Below are 6236 nucleotides of genomic sequence, written 5' to 3'. Positions count from 1 at the left end.
AGGTGTCAGTCTTTGCAGATAGGAAGGAGGGCTGTAACAGGAACACTCCCCTGCTGTCTGCTTCTGGCAAACTTCCTGTATGAGATATGCAGACTGAGGGCTTCAATTTAAGAACACAGAAATGAGTCATGGGGTTAACTCTTGTCAACATGCAGGCAAGTCCTAGAAGTCCTTTTCCCTTGTCTCCTCACATACCTCCCCCTTCTTAAATCGAGGAGACAGACATGGTCCCAATGTTGGAGTCCTGACTGTTGACTCGGCCCGAGGATCTGCAAAGCTTGATATTTGTTTCCTCACATCTGGATAGCCCATCAGCATTGTGATGTTCTCGTCCCTTTTTGTGAGAAATGGAAAAGTTGAAACTTTGTAACGCCAGACTCCACCTCAACAACCTCCCATTTTCTCCTGAGGTTCTGTTTAGCCAATACAATGGGTTATGGTCAGTGACAACAGTAAATTCTTTCCCATAAAGATATGGCTGTAGCTTCTTTAAGGCCCAGACTATGGCTAGACATTCTTTTTCGATAGTGGAGTAGGCTATCTCTCGGTCAGCTAGTTTCCGGGATAGATAGACAATTGGATGTTCCTTACCGTCTTCTCCCACTTGACTCAACACTGCCCCAAGTCCACACGCTGATGCATCTGTCTGCACAATAAACTTTCTGTTGTAGTCAGGGGCAGCCAACACTGGGGCTCGAGTCAGCAAGTCTTTTAAGGTGCTGAAAGCTTGCTCACATTCAACAGTCCATTCAATATTTCGAGCATATCTCTTTTGGTCAAGTCCGTCAGAGCCTTGGCCACGGTGCTGTAATGTGGTATAAATTTCCTGTAATAGCCAGCGACTCCAAGGAACGCCTGCACTTGTTTCTGGTTGATAGGTTGTGGCCAATTGGCAATAGCCTCCACCTTTGCCGGATCAGGTCTGATAGCACCTCCTCCGACCCGATGTCCTAGGTACTGAACCTCAGCCATCCCCATCTGACACTTATCTGGGCGTATGGTGAGTCCAGCCTGTCTAATCCTCTTCAGCACTTCTGTCACCTGAGTTAAATGCTCCTCCCAGGTATGGCTGAAGATGGCAATGTCGTCTAGGTAGGCTTGGGCAAAGTCTTGACACCCCTCCAGGAGGTCATTAACCATTCGCTGGAATGTGGCAGGGGCGTTCTTCATCCTGAAAGGCATGGTAGTTCACTCAAAGAGTCCTTCCAGTGTGATGAAGGCAGAACGCTCCTGTGCCTCTTTGGTAAGTGGGATTTGCCAGTAGCCTTTACTCAAGTCCAGTGTTGAGACAAACTCAGCCCCTCCAATCCAATCCAGTAGCTCATCAACACGGGGCATAGGGTAAGCGTCAGTGGTGGTGACTTCGTTCAATTTGCGATAGTCCACACAAAACCGTGTGGTTCCATCTTTCTTGGGAACCAACACAACCCCAGCAGCCCATGGGCTTTTAGATGGCACTATGACTCCCAAAGCTAGCATCTCCTCTATCTCAGCCTTTACCTGCCTCATAACACCCGGAGTCATCCGGTAAGCGACTTGTCGGATGGGCCTAGCACTTCCAGTGTCCACATGGTGGGCGGTCAGATGAGTTCGACCAGGTAGACAAGAAAACTGGGCCTGTTCAGCCTCTAAGATCCTCCACATCTCCTGCTGCTGGGCTGCATTCAACTGTTGTCCCACCTGGACTGATTCCACTCCTTTCTTCTCTTTAGCAGCTCCCAAAAGGTCAAGCAATGGATCAGTTTCTGGGGTTTCCATCGGAGGACAACATACCGCCATTGTTACTGCTTGACAATCACGATAGGTCTTCATTCGATTTATATGGAAGGTGCATAGGTACTTCCCTGCCTTATCCAGGGCAATCATGTAATTGACTGGTCCGGTGCGCCTTACCACGGTATACGGTCCTTCCCACGTGGCCTGCAGTTTGTTTCTTCGCACTGGGATAAGCACCATTACTTTTTGCCCTGGATACAACTCTCGGTCTTGAGCGTGGGCATCATACCATTCCTTTTGTCTCTCTTGTGATTCCCTGAGATGCTCTTGGGTTAACTGTAGCAATCTTCTCATGCGGTTCCGCATATTCTCTACATATTGTAAAATGGGCTGCTGGTGTTCTTGGAAAGTTCCCTCCCAGCTCTCTTTGACCAGGTCTAGAGGCCCCCGCACTTTCCGGCCGTACAAAAGTTCAAATGGGGAATATCCAGTAGATGCCTGGGGGACTTCCCGATAAGCGAATAGAAGCTGTTGCAGGGCTCTCTCCCAGTCCCTCCCTTCGGACTGCACGTAAGCTTGTAGAAGTCTTTTTAGCGTTCCATTGAAACGTTCACAGAGGCCGTTCGTCTGTGGATGGTAAGAGGTGGTCCGAAGAGGTCGAACCCCCCACTTTTCCCACAGGGTTTGCATTAGTTCACCTTGGAATTGGGGTCCTTGATCTGTGACGACTTCCTGCAGGTATCCAAGCCGACTGAATATGTCTGTCAGTGCTTGCACAACATGTTCTGTATCAATAGAGGACAGGGCCACAGCCTCAGGATAGCATGTGGCAAAGTCCACCAACGTTAGAATGTACTTTTTTCCCGTATGACTGAGAATAGCTAATGGTCCGACTAGGTCTATGGCAACACGGGCAAAGGGTTCCCCTATAATAGGTAATGGGTGCAGAGAAGCTTTTCGCTGGGGTTTCCCCAGTCTCTGGCAGGTATCGCAGGTATCTCGATACTGCTTAACGTCTCTAGAGATCCGTGGCCAGAAGAAATTCCGCAACAGTCGGGCCAGTGTTTTACGCGTGCCAAAATGCCCGGCCGCTGGAATGTCATGAGCAAGGGCTAGTAATTGTGCTCTGTATGGTGTAGGTACCACCAACTGTTTAGTGGGCATGACTGTTTCCTGTCCAGACTGAGGAACGACCACTCGGTACAGCAATTCCTCTTCCCAAACTATCTTGCTCCCATCGGCTGTTTCCATTCCAGGTCGGCTGCGCTCCTTAATTTACTTAGAGAGGGGTCTGTCCGTTGGGCCTGTCGAAACTCGCTCCGGTCCACCTCCCCCAAGTCTGTCTCTGAAGTACTGGACAAGGGACTGGAATCACTCACCATTGTGGTTGGGGTATGTTGGTTCTGTTCTGAATCTGTCACCTGGGTCACTGCTCTTTGGGTTTGGCTCCGGGTCACCACTTGAACTAAGCGTGTCACCAGTCCCTGTCCCAGATCATTCCCGAGGATGACCTTGGCTGGTAGCCCCTTGAGTACTCCGACTTCCACGATTCCTTGATCGTCTCCCCAGTCGAGATGTATCTTGGCAACGGGAATATCGGTGTGTTGTCCCCCGGGGGTGGCAATTCGTACATACTGTCCAGGAATCACCAGGGAGGAGGGAATCAGGTCTGGCTCAATCAGTGTGAGTGAGGCTCCAGAATCTCGTAGGCCCTGTACCCGCTGGTCCTCTACCAACACAGGCTGTCAGTGCCCCTGCATATTCTGAGGAGTTGCCTGCTCCTCCCCCAGAACCAGGTCTACAATATACACCCCATCCATCATCTCAACCGCATCTGACTGGATGACTGCCTCGCAATAATCCTCCATAGGGTAACATACCACAGAAACTGGGGCCGGTCTAGCTCCAGGGAATGGCCCTCGCGTGCGTGGACAGTCCCTCAACAAGTGTCCTGGTTGATTGCAGCGGTAACACTTCTGAGGATCTGGGTTAGCCACTTTGAATCTGGGTGATTGATAAGAGATGTTTTTGATAGGGCCTCTTTTACTACTATCATTGATGTGTGGTTCTCTGTCAGGGAGCTTCTCCACTCGTGGGGGTCTTGTACCACCTGTTGCACTAAAGACTCTCCATTGGGGACGGTTAGCTATATATTCATCAGCCCATTCTGCAGCTTGTTCAGGTGTGCTGGGCTTCCGGTCTGCAACCCACTCCCATATCTCTGGTGCCATCTTAATCATTAGTTGTTCTACCACAATTAGGTTGATGATCTGCTCCATGGTAGAGGCCTGTCTACCCTCGAGCCATTTTCCACAAGCTTGCCGTAACTGACTGGCAAACTCTTGGTAGGAAGCAGTCCCACTTTTGCTCAGTGTCCTGAATTTGAGACGATAAGATTCTGCAGTGATCTGAAACTTAGCCAGCAATGCCTTCTTTATGCAGGTGTAAATTCCACATTCCTGGGGAGTTAGAGCCCTGTAGGCTTCCAAAGCCCTACCGGTGAGACTTGGCCCCAAATACTTGGGCCATTCAGCTGGCTCTATCCCGTGCACTCCCATGAGATTCTCAAAGATCTGGAGGTGAGTGTCAATGTCGGTTTCATTCTCTCAAAATGTGGGAACATCCTTAAATCCCAAGTGCCGCTTCTCTTGTTCAGCCCCTCTGGGCGACAGCACAGTTTCGCTGCTAGTAGGGATTTGTACCCCTAATATTGTTTGGATCACTCCTGCTCTCTCTTGTGTAGTTGCACTTTCACCTAGCGCCCCCAGCCAGCTATGTAGTAGGGCGGGAGTAGCGGTGGATGACTCGGGTAACCGACTGGAAGAAGTGCTTCCACTGCCTGTCGGTCCTTCTTCATCATCACTCAGGTGGTCGGGATCCTCTGGGTGTGCACGATCCCACTCCAACAACCATAGTACCAGAATCTCCCGGGTGTCAGTCCCATTATATGCAATTCCCTTCATCCTGCAAAATCCTTGCAGGTGCGGTTTCCGGGCTGTCCGGTAAAACTTCTCCTGCTCTCTCATAACATTTTCAATTTGGCCACCGGTTGCAACTCCTGACTGACTCTCCATGCTGATATTCTCTGGTGTTAGCGTTGCTTCTACTCACTCCCCTGAAATTACTGCAGTAACTGTGTGATGTCCCACCGCTGCCGCCAAATGTGAGGATACCAGGTGACCTGGGTATCCTGGGGTTCAGGGATCACACAGTGGAGCAGGTTATAATGAAGGAATGATGAACTTTATTCATGCAGACACAGAAATCCAGCAAACAGTAAGCAGGGTTATATCATTACAGTCCACTCAGAGTTCAGCAAAGTCTTTTAGAGCTGCTGTATGTCTCTTCCCTACCTGGCCATCTGTAACAGAGCACACAGAGCTGCTATATATATCTTAAGACACTGAGAGGGGACAACACCCCAACCTTCAGAGTCACACAGTACTCACACACTATCCCACAATTCCCCTTCCTGCACCACCTTACTTCCCTCTCTCTCTCTCATTGGTGGGCTCAGGTGTCAGTCTTTGCAGAGAGGAAGGAGGGCTGTAACAGGAACACTCCCCTGCTGTCTGCTTCTGGCAAACTTCCTGTATGAGATATGCAGACTGAGGGCTTTAATTTAAGAACACAGAAATGAGTCATGGGGTTAACTCTTTTCAACATGCAGGCAAGTCCTAGAAGTCCTTTTCCCTTGTCTCCTCACAACATGCTTAAAGCTGCTTATTTTAATATTGCAAGGGATTACATTCTCCCCCTGGTGCTCAGGTACTGAAACAGATATACTATGCATTTTCAGATCCAGAGAACCATTGCTTTCTTTACATAACCTGTTATTATTGCATGAAATGACCAGTATTCTTAATTATTCTAACTCTAGTAAGCACTCCCAAGATAGGGCCATGAATTTACAAAATACAGCTGTATTACCCTTGGTACTTCTACAGGTAATCCTAGCTTTTCATAAGTAAATATCATAGGAGGCTTTCTCTCTCGTATCGGACGGTCACTGAGAGTCCTAACTGGTTCCGGAGAGCTTACTATTTCTGAGACTACTGGTGAATCACTCAATAGTGATCCTTCTATTATATCTCCAGGAATTGAAATTCTCTCCACATTTCTACCCTCCTTAAAACCATCAGATGGACCTTCTTCAGGGTCATCTATATCATTACCAGTCTGGTGATTATACTTTGTCAAAGGAGCTTTATCGTCTAACAATGGGGGTGAACTATCTTTGTAATAATAACCTCCAGTATTATACTCATAGCTATCCTCCACCATATAACCATTTTCATTACAAGGGAGTGTGTCTACAGATATAGGATGATGTCTATGTGTTCTGTTCTTTAATCGATTAGCTTCCTTCTCACATGGCTGTTGAGTTTCTTTACTAGGCTCAGGAAACTGAATTTCACGGCTGATAGGTAAAATATGTTGACGATGATATGTCACAATAGTTCCCGATCCATTCTCCAATCTTAACCTATAAACAGGAAGGTCTGGTAGTTTTTCAACAA

At 48.3% G+C, this 6236-nt stretch overlaps 1 pseudogene; it reads right to left on the bottom strand.

The window, feature by feature from the left end:
* Positions 1-205: 205 nt before the first annotated feature.
* On the bottom strand, positions 206-5509 carry LOC148534730 (uncharacterized; annotated as a pseudogene).
* Positions 5510-6236: the final 727 nt, after the last annotated feature.

This window comes from Taudactylus pleione, unplaced genomic scaffold (genome assembly GCF_031769625.1).
Source record: "Taudactylus pleione unplaced genomic scaffold, aTauple2 ptg000064l, whole genome shotgun sequence".
NCBI classification, from domain to species: domain Eukaryota; kingdom Metazoa; phylum Chordata; class Amphibia; order Anura; family Myobatrachidae; genus Taudactylus; species Taudactylus pleione.
This window is presented reverse-complemented; position numbering and strand designations above follow the sequence as displayed.